The sequence below is a fragment of the Delphinapterus leucas genome, chromosome 9, assembly GCF_059928025.1.
Source record: "Delphinapterus leucas isolate spDelLeu-1000000601 "Yukka" chromosome 9, BTC_Dleu_Yukka2, whole genome shotgun sequence".
Classification (NCBI taxonomy): Eukaryota; Metazoa; Chordata; class Mammalia; order Artiodactyla; family Monodontidae; genus Delphinapterus; species Delphinapterus leucas.
The window spans coordinates 26,682,676-26,710,350 of record NC_143137.1 but is presented as its reverse complement, the minus strand read 5'-3'; the positions used below and the strand labels follow the sequence as shown (position 1 = coordinate 26,710,350).

General features: G+C 36.9%; 1 long non-coding RNA gene across 1 annotated transcript in view; it reads right to left on the bottom strand.

Annotated features, from left to right (window-relative positions):
• LOC115801700 (uncharacterized) overlaps positions 1 to 27,675 on the bottom strand; it is a 200,190-nt gene that overhangs the window by 1,027 nt on the left and 171,488 nt on the right. Inside the window, exon 4 of the long non-coding RNA XR_004022033.2 lies at positions 1 to 27,675. This exon is cut by the window's left edge and continues 1,027 nt beyond it; it is cut by the window's right edge and continues 29,185 nt beyond it. This is a non-coding gene — a long non-coding RNA (uncharacterized LOC115801700).

Sequence of the window (27,675 nt, the reverse complement as noted above, 5' to 3'; positions counted from 1 at the left end):
ACTCAAATCAATAAAATTAGAATTGAAAAAGGAGAAGTTACAAAAGACACCACAGAAATGCAAAGCATCCTAAGGGACTACTACCAGCAACTCTATGCCAATAAAATGGCAACCTGGAAGAAATGGACAAATTCTTAGAAAGGTATAACCTTCCAAGACTGAACCAGAAAGAAATAGAAATATGAAGAGATGAATCACAAGTAATGAAACTGAAACTGTGATTAAAAATCTTCCAACAAACAAAAGTCCAGGACCAGATGCCTTCACAGGTGAATTCTATCAAACATTTAGGGAAGAGCTAATACCCATCCTTCTCAAACTCTTCCAAAAAATTGCAGAGGAAGGAACACTCCCAAACTCATTCTATGAGACCACCATTACCCTGATACCAAAACCAGACAAAGATGTCACAAAAAAAGAAAATTACAAACCAATATCACTGATGAATATAGGTGCAAAAATCCTCAACAAAATGGTAGCAAACAGAATCCAACAACTCATTAAAAGGATCATACACCATGATCAAGTGGGATTTATCCCAGGGATGCAAGGATTCTTCAATATATGCAAATCAATCCATGTGATACACCATATTAACAAATTGAAGAATAAAAACCATACGATCATCTAAATAGATGCAGAAAAAGCTTCTGACAAAATTCAACACCATTTGTGATAAAAACTCTCCAGAAAATGGGTATAGAGGGAAGTTAACTCAACATAATAAAGGCCATATAGTACAAACCCACAGCAACCATCATTCTTAATGGTGAAAAACTGAAAGCATTTCCTCTGAGTTTAGGAACAAGACAAGGATGTCCACTCTCACCACTATTATTCAACATTGTTTGGGAAGTCCTAGCCTCAGCAATCAGAGAAGAAAAAGAAATAAAAGGAATGCAAATTGGAAAAGAAGAAGTAAAGCTGTCACTGTTTGCAGATAACATGATACTATACATAGAGAATCCTAAAGATGCCACCAGAAAACTACTAGAGGCAATCAATGAATTTGGTAAAGTTGCAGGATACAAAATTAGTGCACAGAAATCTCTTGCATTCCTATACACTAATGATGAAAAATCTGAAAGAGAAATTAAGGAAACACTCCCGTTTACTATTGCAACAAAAAGAATAAAATACCTAGGAATAAACCTACCTAGGGAGATGAAAGATCTGTATGCAGAAAACTATAAGACACTGATGAAAGAAATTAAAGATGATACTAACATATGGAGAGAAATACCGTGTTCTTGGATTGGAAGAATCAATATTGTGAAAATGACTGTACTATCCAAAGCAATCTACAGATTCAATGCAACCCCTATCAAATTACCAATGACATTTTTTACAGAACTAGAACAAAAAAATCTTAAAATCTGTATGGAGACACAAAAGACCTCAAATATCCAAAGCAATCCTGAGGGGGAAAAAAAGGAGCTGGAAGAATCAGACTCCCTGACTTCAGACTATACTACAAAGCTACAGTAATCAAGACAATTTGGAAATGGCACAAAAACAGAAATATAGATAAATGGAACAGGATAGAAAGCCCAGAGATAAACACACGCACCTATGGTCAACTAACCTATGATAAAGGAGGCAAGGATATACAATGGAGAAAAGATAGTCTCTTCAATAAGTGGTGCTGGGAAAACTGGACAGCTACATGTAAAAGAATGAAATTAGAACACTCTCCAACACCAAACACAAAAATAAACTAAAAATGAATTAAAGACCTAAATGTAAGGCCAGACACTATACAACTCTTAGAGGAAAACATAGGCAGAACACTATATGTCATAAATCACAGCAAGATTCTTTTTGACCCACCACCTAGAGAAATGGAAATAAAAACAAACAAAAAAAACCAAACGGGACCTAATGAAACTTAAAATCTTTTGCAAAGCAAAGGAAACTACAAACAAGACAAAAAGACAACCCTCAGAATGGGAGAAAATATTTGCAAATGAATCAACGGACAAAGGATTAGTCTCCAAAATATATAACAGCTCCTGCAGCTCAATATTAAAATAACAAAAAACCCAATCAAAAAGTGGGCAGAAGACCTAAACAGACATTTCTCCAAAGAAGACATACAGATGGCCAAGAAGCACATGAAAAGCTGCTCAACATCACTAATTATTAGAGAAATGCAAATCAAAACTAAAATGAGGTATTCCCTCACACCAGTCAGAATGGGCATTATCAGAAAATCTACAATGAGCAAATGCTGGAGAGGTTGTGGCGAAAAGGGAACCCTCTTGCACTGTTGGTGGGAATGTAAATTGATACAGCCACTATGGAGAACAGTATGGAGGTTCCTTAAAAAACTGAAAATAGAATTACCATATGACCCAGCAACCCCACTACTGGGCATATACCCAGAGAAAACCATAATTCAAAAAGACACATGCACCCCAGTGTTCATTGCAGCACTATTTACAATAGCCAGGTCATGGAAGCAACCTAAATGCCCAACAGATGAATGAATAAAGAAGATGTGGTACGTATATATAATGGAATATTAGTCAGCCATAAAAAGGAACGAAATTAGGCCATTTGTAGATATGTGGATGGATCTAGAGACTGTCATACAGAGTGAAGTAAGTCAGAAAGAGAAAAATATCGTATATTAATGCATATAAGTGGAACCTAGAAAAATGGTACAGATGAACCGGTTTGTGGGGCAGAAATAGAGACACAGATGTAGAGCACAAATGTATGGACACCAAGGGGGGAAAGTGGCGTGGGCAGGGGTGGTGGTGTGATGAATTGGGAGATTGGGATTGACATATATACACTAATATGTGTAAAATGGATAACTGATAAAAACCTGTTGTATAAAAAAGTAAGTTAAATAAAATTCAAAAAAAAAGCAGTCTTGACCATATCAACTAGACATTTTTAGTAATGTGACTGCTTAACTGAAGACATTGATCCCATTTTTGACCTTTACACCCTAGTTTCCTATTTCACAGCAGCATTTGGAATATATCTATTCCTCTAGGGATTTTTTGACAAATAGCAGAGATTATCTGATTACTGAAGCACAATTGAGGGCACTATTCTAGACCACAGTAAAGCTGTGTTTATTTCCAGAAATATCAATGATTCAATTTTGGAGCCTTAGATAAATAACAAACACTTAAACAGTTACTGAAATTCTGATTATGGGCTTTGCATAGCCAAAATATGTGTTTCTGCTAATTTACATGTTTTATGTCCAATTATTCACTCTCTATATTTACTTAAGTTCTCAAGTAAAGTAAATGTTTGGCTATAATACATATATGTATATATGTGTGTGTATGTATATATATATATACATATCTATATGTGTATATACATTTGTATGGTACACGCATCTGTACACATACTATATATATGTGTACGCACATATAGTGAATATGAGTTAAATTTAGTACAAAAAATAATTATACCTATACATTGGGTTAATAAGGCATCTGCTTCTTAAATTGTAAACTTTCTTTTAAAATATTTCAGATGATTGCTAGTGTGCAATAGTGTAAATCAAAGGAATACAAAGGAAGGGGCTACTTTATCAAAATACTATTAATGCTCCCACTTCAAATCAACAGGTCATAGAAGAGCTTTCTAAAATTATAAGCAAAATAAAAAATATGGCAAAATGTCAAATTTAAAACAACCTTGTCAATTCAAGGACAAAATTAATTATCCAAATTATCCCAGCAGGTTTGGTGGTCTTCTTTTTGTATGGACCACCTGCTTTCCCCATCCTTGTCATCCTGGCTTCCCATACTCATACCCATAACCCTGTCATTGACCATGTTATTGGTTAAGAGCATTGTGATTTCTAAAAGGATGTGTGTGGGGTCATGTTTAAGCCATTCTCAGTTGCTATTATAATTACAGTGATTGTTATCTAGTGAAAGCTTTTTTGGCAGATTTCCACCAGAAGGCTAAAACTTGCATCCAAGTTTATTTTCATCAGGCTATTGGGGTTTGTCATTCCATTTAAAGAGATTTAAATCCAGTTCAAAAAAAATAATGTTAGCATTATTGAATTCTAACACTATCAAAAAGGGCTTCTGAATTCATTTAAAAGTCAGTTAACTGATTGTCTTAAAACTATCACAAAACAGGGCATTAAACCATATATGGTGCATGTGTGTGATATTGGTAAATAAAATAGCTATATACATAAAAATATAGTATTTTTTTCTGAGCTAAACTTTTTATGAAAGAAGAAATTTATAAAACTATGAGCGATTAGTTTTTTTAAAAAATCACGTTGTACCTTGTGATCAGTATTATGCCTATGGTTATGCCTCTGTGCATAGGTAGTTCCAAAAGAATAAGAGAATAATTCCTTTGAGAAATTTTACTTTTGTTTACTATTAGTTACATATAAGGAAAGGTTAATGGATTTATAAGACAGGCATTTAGTAATTAAAATGTAAAAGGGTATGCTATATTTAAGGAGAAATTATCAAAAATGGTCTAGTAGCTGAGAATTTCGTTTAGTCCATTTTATTCTGTACGTGCCTATGTACACTGAAAGGAGAGAGAGAGAGAGGAGATAAAAACAATACCACCATCCTGAAAATTAAAGTCCTGCTCACACTTATTCTTCTATAGGTTACAAGATCATTCATTAAATAAACTCTTTCATCGGAATTATCTTCTAAGTAAAACCTTGGCACAAAACTTCTTTCAGATATAAGTGCACAAAAGTAAAACACAGATGAAAACCCAGACTGAAGGCTACCCCATGGCAAGATAACACTTAGAAATTAAAAATGCAAAATTCTTCTTTTCGTATTTCTAGAGTTCATATATACTTCCAAAATTGCTTGTTTGTGTGACTTTCAACCTTTCAACTTTAAAGTACCACATCCCTTGATATCTGCTGGGGATTGGTTCCAGGACCCCTGAGGATACCAAAGTCTGCAGATGCTCAAGTCCCTGATATAAAAGGGGGTAGTACAGTCCGCTCTCTGTGTCTGCAGATTCTGTATCCATGGAGTAAACCAACCAGGATCGAAATGCAGAATGCACAGATATGGAGGGTTGATTGTAGTAAAAATATTTTATATTCACTAGCACTAAGCATATTCACAAACATTTCCATTCAAACAGAAGATAATCTTTACATCATTCAATTCTAAAAAATTTGAGTGTGAAGGTTCTCAGAATGTTATCTAATTTAAATTCAACCTAATAGCATCACCTGCAAAAAAAGAGAAATATTTGTCTGTTTTTCCTTCATATCTTTTCATTATTGAACAAGAACCAACTCTTTACCACCAAGCAAATATTACAGATTCACTGAAGTAGGAAAGCCGAAACATGAAGGTGTTAATAATGTATAAATGGTCCTGTTAATACCACCAGTTCATAGATCTGTTAAAAGATGAACTGAGGCATAATAAAAGTTTTAATAATTTGAGCAAAAATACATTCCAAAAGGGGATTGCCAAACAGGACATTGTTAGGGGCACACTTTGCCCACAGGAACATATGGTCCTCCTTCGGTATCTGAGGGGGGTTGCTTCCAGGATCCCCATGGATGTCAAAACCCAAGGATACTCAAGTCCCTTTTATGAGATGGCTATCACTAACTGCGGTTTCTGCATCCACCGATACGAAGAGACGACTGTATATTGGTTTTCATTAAGTCACGATCTTAAGAAAAATGTCCTTCAAAACAATGCATTTTTGTGAAGAATCTTAATTGTCCTTTAAATTATCCTTTCTGAAAGTATTTATTGGCAACTTCATAATTTTTAAAAAATTTCTAAGTGTTATTTTCTTTCATGAAAAAATACTGCTTGGAATATTTTAAAACACAGATCCCTTATTGCTTCACTTATTTTTTATTTTTATATTTTTGCGGTACGCGGGCCTCTCACTGTTGTGGCCTCTCCCGTTGCGGAGCACAGGCTCCGGATGTGCAGGCTCAGCAGCCATGGCTCACGGGCCCAGCCGCTCCGCGGCATGTGGGATCTTCGCAGACTCGGGCACGAACCCGTGTCCCCTGCATCGGCAGGCGGACTCTCAACCACTGCGCCACCAGGGAAGCCCTGCTTCACTTATTTTTTAAAATGTGGGTTTCTTCCTACTTCCTTTTCCCAGAGTCAGACAGTTTGGCCTAATTTACACGTCTTTTGCAATTAAAAAGTGTTTGATATGTATTTGATAAACTAGTTAAATGCCAAATGGTTTTGACGTGATTCTCATCTCATTCTAGAATCTTTATGGTTTTAAATGTACACTGATAAATAGATTGACAAATAGAAGAAAAACACTGGAAGAATCACAAGTTAATTCTCAGCTTGTAATAATGTAAGCAAAGATGAAAGAAAGAAAAATGGTCATCCTATAGTTCAAAGAAGCAGAGAGAGAATGGGAGAAAGAGAGAGGAGGAAAGTCTGCTGTGTCTCAGTATGTCATTGTTTCTTAAACAAAGAACAATGGAACACTGACCACAAATAGCTTAATTAATCTCCAGTCACAGCCTCTACTATTGCCCTGGGTTCAAGCTGACATTTGATGACAGTGTTAAGACATTTGTCTCCTGGGAATATATTGTTTGGATTGGACTTAAAAGTTATTGTTATAGTTACAAACCACAAGGAATGCAGGATTTCAGAGAATCACAAATTGGAGCAAAAGTGGAACTATATGTTCTAGAACACAGACCATTTCTATATATATGTATTCCTAATATAATGCTAATAATCCTCATATAATTTCTTTATATGTAGGAAAGACACGTCTAATTTCAGAATGAGATGATCATACCAATCAATAGTAAATATCAAGAGAAAAACACCAATAGGTTTTTTAAAAATAAATTTATTTTATTTTTTTATTTAGTTTTGGCTGTGTTGGGTCTTTTGTTGCTGTGCATGGGCTTTCTCTAGTTGTGGTGAGCAGGGGCTACTCTTCATTGCAGTGTACAGGCTTCTCATTGCGGTGGCTTCTCTTGCTGCAGAGCACGGGCTCTAGGCGCGCAGGCTTCAGTAGTTGTGGCACGTGGGCTCAGTAGTTGTGGCTCGTGGGCTCTAGAGTGCAGGCTCAGTAGTTGTGGAACACAGGCTTAGTGGCTCCGCGGCATGTAGGATCTTCCCGGACCAGGGCTCGAACCCATGTCCCCTGCATAGGCAGGCAGATTCTTAACCACTGTGCCACCAGGGAAGTCCCAACAATTTTCCTTTTTAACTATAAATCATGTCATCGAATACAAGGTATGCCAGCTACATTGTGGACAAAGGATATTAAAAGATATTTCTATTCATATAGTCAGCACCTGTTGGTACCTAGAAAATGACAGACATATGGTAAATACTCAAAATTGTTTGCTGATGGAGGAATATGAATTTATAAGGAAACTGCATAATAAATGATCTGATATTTCAAAAAGTATCTTTTCACTAGAGATATTCTTATAAATATACAATTTTAGGAGACAATTGTATAATGTAGAATGTTAAGAGGTAATAATAAAATTGTAAGTGCAGATTTGTAAGGGGATCATTTGCCTTTTCCTTAATCATTCTTTTTTAATGTACATACAGAGAGAGTAATTCATAGAGAATGAGCGGGTAGGAATTGTGAGGTTAGGTTAGGAGGGCCTTATGGTGCCCATGTCACCCTAGGAGGTGTAGTTCTAACAAAAAATGCTTAAGACAAAAGAATGATGCATTTCCAGTTGAAGGATGGAGAGCTGAACTGGGAACTGTGCACATCAATTCCTGAGAAGAGAATGTGATCAAGACGTAAAGAAAAGAGATGCAGAGTACAGGCAAGCCCACAGTTTTGTTTATTGAAAAATGTTCCTCTGTCAACATGAGGTGTAAGGAAAAGCATACTGTTGAACAAGGAAAAGAAAATGACCTCTCAAAGAATCAGTGGTTTCACACTGGAACCTGCAAAAATGATAAGAGAGAATGAGTGTCAGACACTGGGGTGGGGGGCTTCCCTGGCAGTCCGGTGAAAGTATCTAGACAACCATAACTTCTTGGGTGAATAGCAACTTCTCTGACAAGAGGGTGGCTGTCTCAAGAGAAGGACACACCTCCCCAGTGGTGGCCAGACTTTCATCTGTAATCTTGAGTTGTTGGTCTTTCTGAGGAAATAAGAGTAGCACAAATCTGAACTGTTTCTTAAAGAGGCAATTTAAGGATTTTCTTAGCAGCAGCAAATGGAAAAAAAAGAAATGAAACAGCTCATTCTATGGTTTCATTAGTATTATGGACTGGACTGTGTACTCTCAAAATTCACATGTTGAAACTCTAACCTCCAGTACCTCAGAATGTGACTGTTTGGGAGTCACCTTTCAGGGGTGATTAAGTTAAAATGAGGCCCTAAGAGTGGGCACTAATTCAACCTGACTGGAGTCCTTTATAAGAAAAGGAAATGTGGACTCAGAGAGACCCCAGGGGTGCTTATGCACAAAGAAAGACCATGTGAGGACACAGAACGTGCCATCTGCAAACCAAGGAGAGAGATCTCAGAAGAAAACAAACCTGCTAACAGCTTGATCTTGGATTTCCAGCCTCCAGAACTGTGAGAAAATAAATTGTTGTTTAAGCCCACCAGTATGTGGTATTTTGTTATGGCAGTCTGAGCAAACTAATATAGTTAGTAAGAAAATGCATAAAAAAGTCTGTAAATGTAAAAGGTTGCTTTAAAAAAAAACCTCTTTATTTTGAACCACTAGTCTGTTCATGTCTACAACAGTAGTATTTCAAGAATGTCATATAAATAGAATCAAATATTGCGTAAACTTTTCAGATTGGCTCTTTTCACTCAGGATAATTCTCTTGAACTCCATCCAAGTTCTTACGTTCAACAATAGTCCATTCTTTTTTTTATTGTTGAGTGATATGCCATGCTATGGATGCACCACACGGTGTTTAACCATTCACTGCTGAAGGACACTTGAGCTACTGCCAGTTTGGGACTATTATGAATAAAGCTGCTACTAACATTCATGTACAGGTTCCCATGCAGATATGTAAGTTTTCATTTCTCTGGGAAAAATGCCCAAGGGTGTGATTGCTGAATCATATGGTAAGTATTTTTACTTTCATAAGTGCTATACTGTTTTCCAGAGTGGCTGTACCACTTTACTTTCTCACCAGCAATCTGTGAGAAGTCCAGTTTATCTACATTAGGAAACAGATAATACATGTGCCATATAAAAGTTTCCAGAACCCCAAAATATGCTAATTTCCTTTTATGTTATGAGGTTAGCATACCTTGTACACCCAAACCCAGTAGAGTTCTGGTAAGCTAGCTCTCTGCAAATTAAGAGAAAAAAAGCTGCAACTTATAGCAATTTCCTCTCTGCAAGGTGGTAGCTATTCCTGCCATGGTTGCTTTCAAACTACCACATGACTTCACTGAGAGCAAAGTTGGGAAAACATACATATAAGTGGTCCTCACAAGCTGGCACAAGCCATTTCTAGCACACTGCTGCACACATACGCACACACACACCAGATTTATCTTCTTCATGAATATTGATAATTAACCAAAATGGTGACATGAATTTAATAACATGATGACATAATCAAATGCAGACAGATATAAAATTAAAAGTATGTTATAGCACAATTTTTGACAAAATGTATATTAATCTATAAATATATTTATAGAATAAAAAGAATTGAAAACTCCAAAATGCTAATAGTTTATTTCTAGGTAGTTGGATAATGTACGATTTTTGTTTTCATGATTGTGTCTTTCTCTGTATTTCAAATTCTTTTCAATGAACATGTTTTCTTTTAATCAGAAATAAATAATATATTTTATTATATTTTGAGAGCTAAAATCTGAGGGCTCAAAATTATCAACAAACATAGAACAAAGCAAAACATTGGTAAGTGACAAGTTTATGTAATAGAGTACAAGTTCAGCTCAGAATGATTTTAAACAGAAACTAAACCGGATCATGTGGAGTCAATCAGAGATGTTTCCAGGAGAAAATAAACTTGAGCATGACTTTCCCCTCCTCCCTATCCGAGGAAAATTCTCGAAGAGATACCACATGAACCTATATTTGTATCTATGTTGGAGAAGGGAAGAGATACAAGTTCTGGGAGGTAGTTTGTTGTGAAAGGAAAATGAAGTAAGTCAGATGATCCTGAGTTTGAAGACTCTTGTTTACTATCCATGATATTTGGGGCAAGTCACCTCTTGACGCCTCAGTTTCTTCCTCTAGCATGGGGTTAATATTCCTGCTTCATTAAAAGGTTGAATGAAGAAGTAATTATTTTACAAAGAAGACTTTCCTTCTGTTCTGTCTCATTTTATTGGAAATTATAAGCCATCAAAATCCCAGTGGAAGTTTTTATAATGATGACATTAAAAATTACTGGGATAGGAAATGCTTCACTTTATGAGATAGATGGGTTTTTAAGTTTATGGTTTACAGTGTGGAAAGAGAAATTATATAATGTTTAAAAGATTGTATTATGTTTTAAAAATCAGTTACAGAAAGTAAATTTTTCCTTTCTATGTAATCTGTGCATTTGTTCATTCATTCATCAGATATTTATAAAGTACAAACTCAGTGGAAATCAGCCATTAGTTTAGGAGAAAGTTACCAGAAAATACAAGATCAATGACACCTGGGGACAAGAAGTTTTCAATAACTTCAATAGATGGTATCATGCACATTTCAGAGCAGTGCAACTGCAAGGCCAGTACTGTTGTCTCTGTGTCTATTCTTTCTGTGGTAATATTATACCAGTAGGCCCATGCCAGCTAGTGCCTGAGGTTAAGACAAACACTTATTCAGCCTCATAATAAAACAGAATGTGTAAAGTGTACAATGAACAAGCATATTTATACTCATCTATTCCAGAACTACTCAGTCTTTGAGTTAATAGGATATAAGGGCAATGCTCGAATCATGTCTTCCTGCCTGACGTTCTTTCCTCTAAAAGAGACAAGTTGTACTATGGTTTCACAGCAACACTTTCCCCACTAGTTATTCATAACCACTGTGTTAGTCAACTGAGGCTGCTATAACAAAATACCATAGACCAGGTGCCTTAAACCAGACATTTACTCTGCATTGTTCTGGAACCGTAGCAGTCCAAGAGCTGAAATCTCCAAGGAATGAAGGCGAATTGTCCCCTGGCATCTAAACAGCTGCAGTGAGGAGGGTAAGGATAATAGAGTAGGAAGCATGAACTTCAAATATGCTGGGATTTCCAGAAGATGGAGTAACTGTCTAGAGGTGGAAATGAAAAGCAAGAAAGCCCTGCAGAATGTGTGAGAGAGACAGCCACCATTTGAAAAGGCTCCAGAGGAATGCATATCGTTAGGGGAGGGCCAGATTTCAATTCAGGAAAAAAGATGAAAGGGACCTTGCAAAGAATTGTTAGAAGTTATAAAGAAATTTGCTGATGACTGACTGAGTTCCAGAGGTTCGCCGCCAGAATGGATTTCAAGGGTTGGGGCAGGGTGAATGACAGGTCCAGAATAAGGGCTATAGTGAGCTGTATGGGCATGGATTTCTGGGTGTTAAGAGACAAGTCAAGGACTCAGCCTTCTCTCTTAGGCTTGTCAAGGTAACAAAAGTAAACAAGAATAAATGGCATGATGAGTTGTTCTTTATGGTCAGGGAGACAGACAGGGATATAGAGGCTGCTAATGTTGGGGAAGGATGAGGATCTTGCCATGAGTGTGTAGAGCCATCAAAGATGAGTAGATCAGAAGTGGAACAAAGTTACCAGGAACATGTAGAATTTAGAGGAAATGTATTTCAGCTGGAAATTATTTGTATTGGCTTAAAAATGTGATCTGTAAAAGGACAGTTCTGTAACCTTTTAAAAATGGTTATATGATACCAACACTAATACTGTTAAAAATAAATGTAATTATAAATGTAATATAACGACTCCTAAGTTAATAGAAAATACATAACTATAATTTCCTAATTGGAAAGTATATAGAGAAATACGATAAACTTTACATATACTACCACTGAAATTAATAAATGGTAACAATTTACAGCACTTGCTTCAGATCATTTTTAAGAAAGAAAACAATACGTCTCTGTACATTTTGCCAGATCCATTCCTCTTCCTTCTTGTCTAAGGCAAACACCATCATGAAGTTTATTTATTCTTTATACTTATGCTCTGTATACATTTTAACATAGATATATACAGCCATGAAAGCATGTAATATTTTGTGAGTTTTAAAAGTTTACATAAATTTTATCATATAATTACCAAATCGTATTATCTTTACCTGCCAGTATGGAACTAGCTTCCTTTCATTTAGTATTATGCTTCATTTAGTATTATACTGTTCATTTAGTATTATAACAGAAATCTATTCCATCACATAAATATACCATGATTTATTTATCTGTTGATAACATTTTGGTTGCTTTAGTTTTTAAAATTTTAGCAGTGTTACAATGAATATTTGTGACTACGTCTCCTTGAACACATGTGCAAAAATTTCTCAAGGGTATATACCTAGATTCTTACAGTATTGCTTCTGTTTTATGTTTTTTGGTTTTTTGACCCCAAGGCATGTGGGATCTTAGCTCCCCGACTAGGGATTGAACCCACACCCCCTGCATTAGAAGGCAAAGTCTTAACCACTGGACCACCAGGGAAGTCTTGAGTTATGGGTATTTTCAACCTTACTAGCTATTGCAAAATTACTCTTCAAAAAGGTTATATTTTGAATTTCCACTCCAGCCAGGAAAGCTGGAGGATGCCCATTTACCTATACATTTGCCTACATTTGGAGTTATCAGACTAACACATCTGCCAATTCGATAGGTGAGATATTATATGTCACTCTTTCAATTTGCATTTCCCTGATTATCCATGAAGTTGAACATCCTGTCATTCGTTTTTTGACCATTCTTGTGTCATCCTATGTGAATTTCTAGTTCACATCCTTTTTCCCAATATAAACAATATAAATCAATAAATATATATATATTTGCCTGCTTTACATGTTTCAAGTTTTTTAGTGCCTAGTTTTATCTTTTATGGTATCATTTGGAAGATTTTCAATGTGACATAATTGAATTGATGAAAGTTTTCCGCTTAAAATCTTTGCTTTTGTGTCTGATTCGCTTAAGGTCATTAGTAAAATATTTTAATCTTTAATATCATCCATGGAAATAGCTCACACTATTATTTCATGAATAGAGCTAGCTCAGCAGTGAATACAGAGTGATCAAAGTTGTATGACCAGAGTTAGTATGATCATTTTGCAGATAGAGTACTATCAATCATATGAGAAATATGTTCCTGATTACAAAATACTGCTAAGTAGGCAGGACTATAAATGCTGAAAAAAATAATATTTTCTATTTGCTTTCCCTTGTACATGTTTTATGTATAGGATAAATTTGATTGATGAACTTTAAAGTTATTACGGGAAATGTTTGGAGCAGATACAGACAACAAAATCAATAGTGTCTAAATAGACTGGGTTCATATGAGCAGATTTATTTTCTTGACCTTTCACTTCAAATGTCCTGTTTTATTTTGTCATAATAAAAATTAAACATATATAAAGCAACAGAGAACAGGTAACTCTGATGTGGCAACGTCATTAAAATCTCAGGGCTTGTATATAATTTGTGATCCCAGTACTATTTTTGGCTTCTTTAAAAACACTTCTGTTCCCAAATTAAGGTCATTTCATTATTTCTTCTGCCCCATTGCCTTGAGGCCTCAGTACAAATTCTTCTCTATTTTTACAGTATCAACGGAATTATTTTTAGTTCTAAAAAAATTCAGGAGCAGGTTAAGTTAAATTTGGGTTTCTTAGAGTTAGTTGAGCTTGTCTGAGGTCTATGTATGGAGGGATTTGTTAAAAGGCAGAGCAATATTATAGAGTTCTCCAACGCATATGATTTGTTTTCGGTGAACACAGGTAACTCTGTTTATGTATGTACTTACACACATTCTGTTTCTTTTCTATTTGTCTTTACTCTTTTGGTGATTTCATCAGCTTCCTGACTTAAAAGTATCTATTTGGGGGCTTCCCTGGTGGCGCAGTGGTTGAGAGTCCGCCTGCCGATGCAGGGGACACGGGTTCGTGCTATGGTCCGGGAAGATCCCACATGCCGCGGAGCGGCTGGGCCCGTGAGCCATGGCCGCTGAGCCTGCGCGTCCGGAGCCTGTGCTCCGCAACGGGAGAGGCCACAACAGTGAGAGGCCTGCGTACCGCAAAAAAAAAAAAAGTATCTATTTGGTGTGACTGACTCAAAATTATTCCTCTAGAATTAATGTCTCTACTAAACACCAACTGTGTTCAGTGGCCTACCAACCTCTCCGCTTGGGTGTCGAATAGGCTTCTCACAGTGAATATTTCTAAAACTGAGTCCTGACTCCTCCTACCACCACCCTCACACCTGCAGCTCCCAGAATCTTTCCTGCTGCAGGAGTAGTAACTTCATTCTCTTAGTTGTCCAGGCCAAATGTGGCATCATTCTCTACCTCGCTCTTTCTTATGCCACTCTATAAGAAAAATTCTGTCGGGTCCGCGATTCAGTGTTTAGAACCAAACATTTTTCACCACCTTTGCTGGTACCGTCTCAGCCCAAGCAATCACCAGATAAACAATATATGACTTACTGCCGTCATTTCTTAACTATACTTGGAGTTTAGCAAGATATTTGGAGGTGAGGACTTAGACTAATGCTGAAGAGGGTTGCTAAAGTAGAGGGTTGCTAAAGTATTTGGATGTCATGTCTTTCACGTTAAGAGGAGTACATTGCTCAAGGAAGCAACATAAATGTGATGGTTAATTTTGTGTCAACTTGATGGAGGTTTTTGGTTAAAACTATTCTGGATGTGTTTATGAGAGTTTCTCAATGAGATTAACATTTGAATTGGTAGGCTGAGTAAAGCAGATTACCCTCTCTAATGTGGGTGGCCCTCATCCCATCAGTTGAAGGCCTGAATAGAACAAAAGGCTGAATGAGGGAGAATTTGCTTTCTCTGCCTGACTGGAACATTGGTTTTCTCCTGCCTTTGGACTTGGATTCAAAGTAGAACTTATACCACTGACTCTCCTGGTTCCCAGGCCTTTAGACTTGGACTAGATACCATTGGCTCTCCTACATCTCCAGCTTGCTGACTGTAGCTCTTGGGATTTCTCAGCCTCCATAACTAAGTGATCCAATTCCTTATAATAAATCTCTCTCTCTCTGTGTCTCTCTCCATCTATACATATATATAGGTATATGTATATATATGACATATTTCCATTCAATGATTCAAAGAAAGAAAAAGATTCCTTAGAATTAGAATATTTCCAAAAAGTGGGGCTATTTAATGAGGTCGTGAGCAACTTGTAACTAAGTTTTCAAGTTAAAGCAGGCTTCCCCTCTGCTTTAGAGGGATATGGTATATGTCGAATGGGTAGATGAAGAAATGGAAATATTAAATTATATCCTTCCTCTCTTCAGAAAGTGTACTGAAAATAAAACTCGCAAATGGGCAAACAAAAAGAGACGGTATAGTGTTATGCATATAGCAGATGGCCAATAAATCTACGTAGAATTAATAAATTAACGATCGTAATATGTTGTAATGTGCAAAGGATCATGGAGACATCATTTTCTCCATCATCTATAAAGAATTTAGTTGTTAGGCTTACGTGATTCTTTATTTGGAGGTTATAAATTCTTCCCATATGCTTTGGGAGCTAAATTATTTTAACTTTTGCTACATACTTCATGCAAATAATAGCCTGATAAGTCCCCAAACTCTAGCACTGTATTCACCATGCAGCTGTGTGTTCTATAAAATAGACATTAGTATACTTACACAAAATACACTAGAATACTGATGGCTTTACACTCAAGAAAATACCCTGTGGAATTCACTACTTGGTTTTTTACATTTTGTAGGGAAAGGAATTTCACATAATAGCTGGTGAAATCCAATAAGCTAGATACATTAGGGATTTTCCATAGTTCCTTGAAAATAGGTGTAGTGTAAATAACCATTTTGGTTTTTTATACTTCTGTCTACATAGTGTTTTAAAGTCTTAAAATAATGAAAATTGAATCTTATTTTCTAACACTTTTTACTAAAATGGCTAAAAAAAATCCCTTGAGACTAGATACTACCTAATATTAAGCTTGTTTCAGTATAAGTTGCTCTTGAAAATTATTTATTAAATAATCAAACTTGGTTTCTTTTTTTGTATTGGTATTTATAAGTAGGTTTAATGACTGGAATACAAAGATTGGTTCAAACTATTTGCTACAAACTACATCTGTGGTTTCACAACCAAATGTTTGATCCTTTCCAAGCCCTGCTTAACTTAATGCCATACTGTACAACATTCACTTTACAAAAAGCACTGCTGATGCCTTTCTATGACTGTTCTCTTGTAATGAACAAGTGATATGCATCTCTTTTGAATTGCAGCTACTTATCTTTATTTGATTTGATCTTTTTCTTCATCCACCTTCTAGCTTTACCTCTTTTCACATCTTTAGTTTCCATAAACTTCAGAATACCATATAGCCTTTCAGTTAAAACAAATTAAAATCACCTTACTGGAAAAATGTTACAGTTGTTGAAAGAATTGAAGGATTATGGGGTATTGTAAAATGGGGTTAATAATTAGCAGTGATTCCTATCAGCCGGCAATTTTGCGTAATGGTTAGATAGCACTCTCACAGCCATTCATCCTTTACAGGTTTATCCAGTTCAACTCAAGAAGCCCCTTGAAGGAATCTGTTACTGAGTTTCTCCCAAGAGAATATACATGACTGAGAGTATTAGAAACTTCACTGGACATTAGAAGATTGTAAAGGACCATCTTCCCTTCTAGACTTTGACAATCTTAGTAAACTCTAAAGAAACACATTGAAGACACACACTGTTTTAGGGCTAGCTCATCTCACCTGGGATTTTATTGATAAAGAAATTAAGGACAGTCTTAAGTCATTCCAGATATCATTAATCTTTTTCAGAGAAGCATCCCAGTCAGTAACTGAGCTCTCAAGAATTAAAAAAAAAATCTTCCAGCTACCTTTTCCTTTGCAATCCTGTACTGTTTTTCTAGGGAAATAAGAAAAAAATTCAAAAATTAGTGAAGTGGAACAGACACAGTAATGTCATGTCAACATTTATTTATGGCCTGCCAATTTAGATGGACAAAATAAAAAGTCTAGAGGATTTTAAAAGCAGTACTTGCAAAGAATTCCATGGCGGGATGGTACGTCTCACTTGTCACACTGGAAATGGAGACAGTACAATCTGTATCTGTAATTATTTGCATGGGTTCACCGTCCATTTTCCCAGATCCTACATTAATCATTTTATTTCTACTCGCCTGACATGACATTCCAACTTCAGTATAGAAAACACTCTATTTTTATTAATCTTTTGTATTTCATGATTTCCACAGACTTTATAAGTTTTAATAGATGCTATGTGTTTTAAATATAACAAGCTCTACCTTATGACTGGCGTGTGCTGTAAAGGCCTGTTGTATTATTCAGCTATTTGGAATTTGGAATGAATCTACCCACAGGGCAGTGCTATGAATGCACATTAAATTTTTATGGCTAACGCTGAAATTGCATCTACTTCATTATGCACCAAAACCGTAGTTCTAGAGTTAACATTTCTTTGTGCTAATCATCATTTATAATTTTGCTCCCATAGATAGAGGACTTTCCCAGGCATCTAGCCAACCATCTATTCATTGATTCATTTAAAGAATATTGTACAGTGTATGATAAGTGCCAGGTGTTGGGGATTTAATAGTGCTGGAAACACTATTTCTGTTCCTCAAAAGCACAGGTGACACAGAGTACTAGGCAAAACATTACAGTGTTATAACACCCCCCTCCTCACTGCAGCTTGATGCCATGGGTCAAGGACAAGGCAGGAGGCAGAAAGATCAGTGCAGGGGATGTTCCAATAATTCAGGAGAAATATGGTGTTGACAGAGGAGATGAAAACCAATGAAAGTGGTTTCAAGAGATATTAAGGATAGGAAGGAGTCCAAGATGAAACCCAAGATGTTGCAACTGTTGGACAGTGAATTAGAGAGAGTGTATAGTCCAGTTACATTTTCACAAGAGAAATTATCCTTTTAAAAGAGTAAGTAACTGAGCCCAAGACAAGCAATTCTCTGGTCAGGGTGACCATTTAAAGTGAACTTTTCCTCAATGCTACCAAGTTTTTACTAAAGATTTACTAATCCTTTAATTACTAGTTCTGTTAATTCATGTAGCCAAATAATAAAATGGTGATGAGATTTATCCCTGGTGGAACTCAGAGTTATTATCAGGTTGAGATCACTGCATTAGTTATAATGTATTATCTTTTCTCTAACGTAAGGCAAGCTATACTCTTCATCTGCCCAAGGTGTTTAAAATTGTCCATAGTTATTAACTGCTCAAGCAATGGGGTAGCTTAGCTCAGCCAATGAAGCTATAAGCAGCTTTCCCTGCACCCCCAGAATACCAAATATATCAGTATTTTGTGCGATGAAATAGCTTGATACTTAGAAAAATCTCACTGTCATGTGTTTTTATGCATTATTTCCTCCTAATAATTTATTGCAAGATGCTAAACTGAACATGTGATATTTCATACTAAATTATAATAGCCTATTTACTTAATAAGTTTTCAAATAAATGGTTCACGACTGTCTTTGGGTACAAACTTCCATTTATCTTTTCAGAATTTTTGGCAGACTAGGGTATCTTGGGAAATAAATATCTATCCATTTTATTATATTCATATTTACATAGTTTCAATAGCAAACTTTCATATAAGATTGGGCTTTACTTTTTAAACCATTGCTTTACTTTCATGTAAGATTGGGCACGTGCTAAATGTTGGACATTATCCAACATCCCTTCCAGTAAAGCTGACTTCAACGCATATTCCATAGCTTTATGGAATGGAATTTTTATTTAATATTCCAAATACCTCAGTCAGTTTCACTGAGTCTGAATGACTTTCAGTCCCCTGCATATTTGACACATGACTTGATCAAACACAATTCCTTTACATCCTAGTACACTTTGTCTCTCCAGCTGTCACTCCAATCTTAGTATCTCTTTGGAATACTTTTTTGTTGTTCATTTTCACACTTTTCCTTTGGTTAAGTGCTTTGTCAGTCAGAAAATGATTCACTGAATTTGTTTATCCAATGCGGTGTAATTTGACACAGTATTGTATGTTTCTAACACTTATCCTTTTATTAATATTGTTTCCTGTTACTTTATCATTCACATTTCCTTGACAGTTGTCTAAAATAAAACCACTTTTCCTGCATTAGTATTACTTTTTCCAACCACTGTCCATTTTAATTAGTGCACAAGATTCTGAGGGAGAAACTTATCTTTTGTTAATAATAATTAAAACCTAATGAACTGATTTTCTTGAATTCTAAGAACAAAATAATAGCAGTTTAGAAGAAATAACTATTCATCCTCTCTTTTAAAGAAAAGATTTAATTTGAATAATGAAACTTTTTATGTAGGGAGTCCATTAAAAGCACTTACTGTTTTTCAACAGCAATACAACAACAATAACAACAACAAACATGTTTTTAATTGTCTGAGATTGCTGAGTTTAGAAGGAGGGATGATTTAAATCTGGTTAGGAACTTATATGACAGTTGGGAAATGAGCCATCAATGTTAACAGAAGTTTTACCCTGATCCCCAGTGCTGGTTACTGCCCAGGTTTAAATAAGCATGCCTGTCTATTTTGATCTCATAATAGAGAAAAAAACACCAAGTCTACTTAAGGATTTAATCTATGTATGGTTACGTTTGTCAGTCCATGTTTACCATATCTCAGATCAAAGATATTATCTTGCTGTTACTAAAAGTAACTTGATCAGGGAGTCCAACATGGTCATTAGGTCAGGGAGCACAATTCTTTACGAACTATATACCTTACATGACTAGTCCCACTACCTAAAACGAGTAAGAAGCCCATTTTATAATAAAGGTTGCTTTCCTCTTTATAAAGGAAAGCAAGTAACAATATAATTACAGAGATCAATCAATAATATCTTTTTCTGCATCTAGGATGTTATGAAACTATAACGATGACATGAAGATAGCACTAAAACTAGAATAAGAGGTTTTGAATTTTAATCTCTGGTTCACCATGTACTAACTGTACAACTTGAGACAGTATAACTAACTTTTGGGACTCGTTTTTCATCAGTCAAGAAGAATTAATAGTCTTTTCTACTACAAAGAATTTTTTAAAATATTATATAAGATAACATACATGAAAAGCCTATAAACTTCTACAATAGTATTAAATTTATCCTAACAACCTCTTGCAAGACAATCTCCCATGCAAGTTTTTCCTAGTATGTTTACTTAATCCAATTCAAGCGCTAGTCTTAATTTCCCTGGTCTCTTTGAAACTGGAGAATCATTATTCACCCATATTAATAAAGTAGAACAATCAGAGAATTACCTTGATATCACCTATGTACTTACAAACTGTATGTATTTACTCAGTATTCATAAGCAGTTGCTATTCCAACCACCCCATTCCCACCTTGTCCCCATGTGGACCAAATACTTCAGACTGACAATGTACTGGAATTCTAGAACTGAGTTTAGAGATGGATATTCCTTTTCAGTGACATAAACATTATGTCCACAATATATTTTTTAAAGAGCAGCTATCTCTGAAGTGCTCAATCCTTGTGATGAATCAGTCTCTACCAGTTGGGGAAAATGGTCTGTTACAGGAATAGAGAACTTGACTTTGACCAGATAAGATTTCCCTCAAGGAACTGATGCGAGCTCTAATCTGTGGTCGAGTTTTTAACTTTTCTCTCTACTTCGTATTCTTCTTCCTACTTTTTCTTATAGCCCATTTCATCAGCATATCTACAAGTAGGGAAAAATTTATGAAATTTAGTTATCATATGTTCCATAGCAGCAGTGATTATATTAATTTATTTACAATTGCTTTAGCATGAGCACCACCCAATCAAATAGGACACTGACGACAAGTTCATGTACATGGAAGTATTACAGTTGAATGTCAGCAATGATTACCAGTAACTTTAATAAAAGTTTGTGAGTGGAAGAAGTTATAAGAAATACATGCAGGGCTTCCCTGGTGGCGCAGTGGTTAGGAATCCGCCTGCCAATGCAGGGGACACAGGTTCGAGCCCTGGTCCGGGAAGATCCCACATGCCTCGGAGCAACTAAGCCCGTGTGCCACAACTACTGAGCCTGCACTCTAAAGCCCATGAGCCACAACTGCTGAAGCCCACGCGCCTAGACCCTGTGCTCCACAACAAGAGAAGCCACCACAATGAGAAGCCCGGGCACCACAACGAAGAGCAGCCCCTGCTCACCACAACTAGGGAAAGCCCACGTGCAGCAATGAAGACCCAACGCAGCCAAAAATAAATAAAATAAATAAATTTTTTTAAAAAAGAAAAAGAAATACATACAATTTGAAAAACAGTTATAGCATTTACTTATTCATTATAGGCATAAGCCAGTTAAAAACTGTTACTGGCCTTACCTGAAATTATGTGAAAAGGAATTCTCAGAGATGTATGTTTTAAACTAGGTTTTCATATATTTTTCAAACAAGATTTTAAATTATGTAAAACAGATAAAAGCACAGCTGATCTGGTTAAAGCAGAAGTAGGAACCTCTGGTACCTTCTCTGTCAGGCCCTGAGATTCCTCCAGCACCTGACAAGACCGTATAACAGTTTGAAAGTCCCAAAAAACAGGGGACACTTCCAACTCCTAAAATCCCAAATCTATATTAATTTCTTTCAGTAGGAAAAATAACATTTGTGAAATATGTTTTTTGATACTTTAAGCAGAAATTTTAACATATAAGTATGTTGACTGAAGATGTTGACTTTCTGGTAAAATTCTTTAAATTCCAAGAATCATGAAATTTTAATATACTACAATTTGCTAAATATATATTGGACACAATTAAGTAAAGCATACTATTTGGGTCTCCGGAAGACCCAAAGTTAAAGAAATATAAATGCTGCACTCAAGGAACTTAATTATTCTAGTAGGTTAAAGGAAATCAGTAATAGTAATCAAAGCCATGTTATCTTTCTTGATTTCTTAATTAGAATCTCCCTGTTGTTGCACTCTGCCAATATTAATATGCATTTTGTTTTTCCTTGAGTTTTTATGCCAAGGAAAATGCTACAAAAGCCTCTATAACTTTAGGGGAAAAAAAGGTCTTTCTGAAGGTGCCCATCTGTGCTTGAGCCTACCTTATGGCTGGTACCACCTGAGCTGTCCGACCTGTGCTTTTATCACGTATTCCGTACAAAGAGGAAGCCCTCTCATCAGCACGGCAGAGAGAATAAGAGATCCTAGTATACCATCCACAGATGTTAGCTCTTAAGAACCTTCCTGAAACTTTTATGCTTTACATTAAATTTATACTTGTACTAAAACCCAAAGTTTCTGTCAGTTTTTGTTCGCAAGATAGAATAGTTCTTAAAAAGCTATTTTATGACTTTTTTGTTGTTAAATTCCAGCTTACAGATGCTTGTCTTTAGAGAGACTGTAGCAGTGTCAGTGTATGAAATCCTTTTTTTTTTCTTTCTCTTTACCTCAGTCTATATTGATCTAGTCATGGCACACAGGCATTCGACAGGTCACATTTTCCATACGATTTAACCATAGGCTTTTATTATTTATTTTCTCAGCATATTAATATGGGTTTGCTGTCAGATCATTTAATAAATAGATTTTTTGCATCTGTCCATAGGTAATGGAGTGAGGTGGGCCTACACTTGGCAAAGGCTGAAATAGGACAGAATGATAAATCTCTCTGCAGCTGGCCCATCTTTTATAGCAAGGTGTTACAGTTCAGTCTACCCTCTAATTCCCCTGCGCTATGGGCAATTTGCATGTATTAAATGGTCCTGATCATTTCCTGTAATTAAGGTGTTGCCATACAATTGAGGAGACATTTTTTGAAGTAACATATGGCTAATTAATGTCTTATTGGTAAGTTCCACTCAGATAATAAAGAACTGAAAGATTTGAATTGTGTGCCTTTGGCTGAATTTACCCCATGAAAAATAACTGATAACATGTCAATATAAATGCTGGAGAAAATAAATCATACCTTAATGTGATAAATGTGCACAAGATTCCATTTTTTTCAAACAGATACCATGAGTTTTCCTAAAAGTCTTCCTGAGTGTTAATGAAGTAGACTGTGGACATGGGCTATAGACATTGCCCAGTGAGTGGAATATGGTCTCTAGGACCACTGATGATAACACACAGCAGAACTCCAACCCATGGTCCCATCATGGAAAGAGGAAAGCAAATAATTTCTGAGTGTGCTTTGCAGAAGACTCTTGGGAATTCTTTTGTGTGACCCTCACTACACGCAGATACAGCAATGTTCATCAAGGCCAAAGATTTTATAATGTCAGCAGGCCACACTAGAGTCAATTCCTATGTATGTAGGTATAAATAAATAAATATTCAAGTAGTGTGTCTCTATGTATATACGCATATCTAATATGCTTATAATGATTCAAGTAGATGCCTGTATCTATAAAATACAATAAAGATGACAGATGCAAGAACTGTTCAGTCCCTCACTAAAAGCCAATTCAACAAAGTCAAACCTCTCTAAAAGAATAATTTATCTTATCACAGCACACAAAATTCATCTTAAAGCCTTACAGTTTTTTCTAAAAGTTGTTTTTGAATAGTATAACTTCTATCTCCATAGAAAGTACAGTTTATTCATTCAATGACATTACTTACTGTGCAGAGAGCATTTTCACATGCAATACGGGATCATAGTAGCCTTTATAAAGAACACAGAGAAGCAAGGCTTTAAAAATAATGCCCTTATAGCTTTGATAAATTTGCTTTTCACAACAAACAACCTTGCTGTAATATAAAATACAAAAATGTTAAAGGTAATATATATTTTTTAATAGCAAGACTTGGCTTAAAGTCTTGCTTGCTTTCATTTTTACATAAAAAGTCTCTAAAAGGGAGTAAAGCATAGGGCTCTGGGACCATGCAGGCTTTCCCGTGAAAGGCCTAGTGCAGCAGGCTTGACCTCAGCCCTGCGAGGGACTTCCTCCTTTCCTCCCTTCCTGCCTCCCAGGTTCAGTGATCTCACCAGCTGTCTTAGGCTCTTTCTGAAACCAGCCGTCTGTCCTCTGTCACTCTCCAGCAGCTGACATGCTACACATATCCAGCAGATATGCTACACAAAGGAAATCAAGGTCATCAGGAACAAGGGTTCCAAAATTAACAAAATCCAACTGCCGGGTGAACAACCCTTAGACATTACCTGAATTGTTTCCTTTATTGAACTTCTCCGTCCTTGACCTTCAATCCTATGTTTACATGCAGGCAATTTTAATATAACTTTTTCAGGTCAACTTAGAATTCTACACGAGTCTTCCAATGTGAGATTTCAAATATATGTATACACAATTCAAATACGCCATTCAGTTTAATCACTTTTTTTCCTCTCTTTCATCCTAAGACTAAGGCTAAGAATTCATCAAACACACACCCTTGGGACGTTGCTGATGCTCACTCATGTTCCTCTGTGTTCATCCTATACTGTTTTTCAGCGGTCTTAGCAACCAAAGTTTTTTAGAAACTGTAAAGGCAGAATTCTAATCCTTTTATTCTAGGCCCTTAGACAACTTATATGCTACTCTATCACACAAAAAAGCACTTCTTGCCTGTATTTTCTTTTTCTGGATTCACTCCTTTTTCTTTTCAGCATTCTCAGGATTCCTAGGTCTGAGGAAGCTGTAACTCAGCGCTTGTTCCTCTCACTATTTGGATCGTCTTTATTTTTAAATTTTTATTGGATCCTCTTAAGTATGAACTTCCATCTGCTTTTCAGTTAACCCACAGCCCTCATGACCCCCCAGCAGCTTCTCCTGCCTTATATACTCTAGGCTGTTGGGCATTACTCAGCTAAATTATTGTCTATTCTCACTTGTTTTCATTTGATTAATCCCTTTTTATTAGGCCACTTTTCAGAACTGGGAAGGACTCAGGACTAAAGTAGCTGCCAGAGTTGGGTATAGGGCTGGGGAGTGACTAGGGGCAAGGGTAACTCCCTTCTGCATACTCCAGGTGTTGAATTAGAGAGACTAAAGTAGCTCCTGATTAAAATTAGGCTCACCTCCACATCTGGGAACAGGTCGCATCTGCCCATAGATTTCAAATGGCCCTACCTGGGGACAAAAAAAAGGGAAAGGGACAGGAAATGGAGGAGAGCTTGACCTATGTAATACTAAGTATGTCAAGGGTTTGGGTAAATATGACTTATTATATTATCGAGTGTGAATATGCAAACAAAATCTTGATTGCAGGGCTTCCCTGGTGGCGCAGTGGTTGAGAGTCTGCCTGCCGATGCAGGGGACACGGGTTCGTGCCATGGTCCGGGAAGATCCCACGTACCGCAGAGCGGCTGGGCCCGTGAGCCATGGCCGCTGAGCCTGTGCGTACCGAGCCTGTGCTCCGCAACGGGAGAGGCCACAGCAGTGAGAGGCCCGCGTACCTCAAAAAAAAAAAAAAAAAAAGAAAGAAAAATCTTGATTGCATTGAATCAAACAAATACTCTTAAACAAAAACTATCTTAAAACTGTTTCAAAATAAACTGTGTCATTCTTCCTCTGCTTCCAAAAGGGAAAGGAGAAAACAGTAGCGGCCTCATACAGAAGAATGAATCTTATCCTCCATAATGATGGAGGACACAGGGAGGACAATTTGCTTTGAAATCACCGTTTTAGAGTGTGGATTTTTATGATTATTTATGTTTGGTGATGCAAACAGATCAGGATACAATTGCCATTGAAAAGATAGTTTGTTATATTCACAGATCCCAAGAGATGGGGGTGTTGACCTGAAGCAAATAGACTGCCAGGTATTTCTCCAGAAAAAAATGGGTTTATTTGGGATCAGCAGAGAATTGCAATTCAGGGTCTGCAACTATGGCAAGCCATGTGCAAGTCCCCACACAGCAAAGAAAGGAGAATTCTTTACAGGGAGGAAAAGGAAGTTGGGAGGACTCTAGTAAACAAAGATGGCTTTTCAATGGCTGAGTCCTTGCCAGGAGAGAAGAGGAGTCTTTGTTCTTGTTGAGCTCTGTTATCTCTGCACGGCATGAGAGCTCCGTCTTCCGGTCTCCCAACTCTACTTAATTGAGTTTTCTGTCTGTTAAGTTTTCACAGGGGCATGGCACACCAGGGAGGTTGGGGTGCCGGGCACTTGAGGAAACACCAGGCTTACTCAGGAGGCAGAAGAAGTGAGTGGAAAACGTGGGCAAGAGCCTTTATTGTGGTTTCTGTGGGAAGGAATGGGCAAGACAGGGTAATCAAGTTTAGGATTGGCTAATTTGAATAATTTCATTGGGTTTGGGAGCATAGAGCTGTCCCTAGTTGTCTGGTACCTGGCCCCAGAGTCAATAGGGAAAGGGGATAGTGGTCTGAAGTGTAAGAGGTAGACAGGCACTGGACTGGTTGGTTTGCATCTGGAAGGCACACTTGCAGGCAAGTCCTTTATTATCTCTAGGAATAGCTAATCCTGGGAGGAGCAGCCTCTCCAGAGTCAGCAAAGCCCCAAGATGACAAAGCATCAAAAATACAGAATAAGGGCTTCCCTGGTGGTGCAGTGGTTGAGAGTCCGCCTGCCGATGCAGGGAACACGAGTTCGTGCCCCAGTCTGGGAAGATCCCACATGCCGCGGAGCGGCTGGTCCCGTGAGCCATGGCCGCTGAGCCTGCGCGTCCGGAGCCTGTGCTCCGCGACGGGAGAGGCCACAGCAGTGAGAGGCCCGCGTACCGCAAAAAAAAAAAAAAATACAGAATAAAAAGACATGATGAATACAGTCACCCACGGGTCCCGCTGGTCTTTATTTTCCCGAAATCACTTCTGAGCCAAGAGCTTGCTCTGTCTACACCATCCTGGTTAGAGCTTAGGATCTGCTCCTGTTGCTTCTTGTTTTGATGAACGTTTCTTCAAACTGGACCTCTGTCCTGTGATATTGAGGAGTGGGACCCAGTTTACCATTTCTTGCATCCCACTCCTTCCTCTAAGTGAGTAAACAGACAGATTTTCTAAAACTTGTTTTCTTTCTTTCTGATTAGTGGGAACAGAAGGAAACAAAATAATAAATAAGGGCAAATTACAAGTTCACCAGAAACCTTAAAAACACTTTTCTAATCACTATTGCTGGACTCCATTGGGTTAAGACTAGAAATAGACCTGACCTTTCTCAGCACCTTTTCCTGAGAAACATTTGTTAGTGTTTCTTCTATGTATCAGCCCTGTTTAATTCCTCTAACTCCCATTTTATCCCAGGGTGACTACTCCAGATTTTCTCCTCCACATTCGCTGAGTTGAGTCTATTGAAGCCTCTTTAGGAAGTGAGATAAAGGGAAGCTGTCACTATTGGGGGATACAGTGACCTTCCTAAACAACTCAAAGATGTGTATTTGTAGTCCAGAATTATCAGTAAATTCATCTTCCACCTCAATATCTTACATGCTATAGGAAAATTCTTAGAACTCAGGAACCCATGCCTTGTCTTTTGACATCGATGAATCTGACTTATTTCCAAATCAGGGAACTCTCTATGAACCATTTCTGGCAAGAGCTGTGGCTCCACTGAAAGCTTCAAA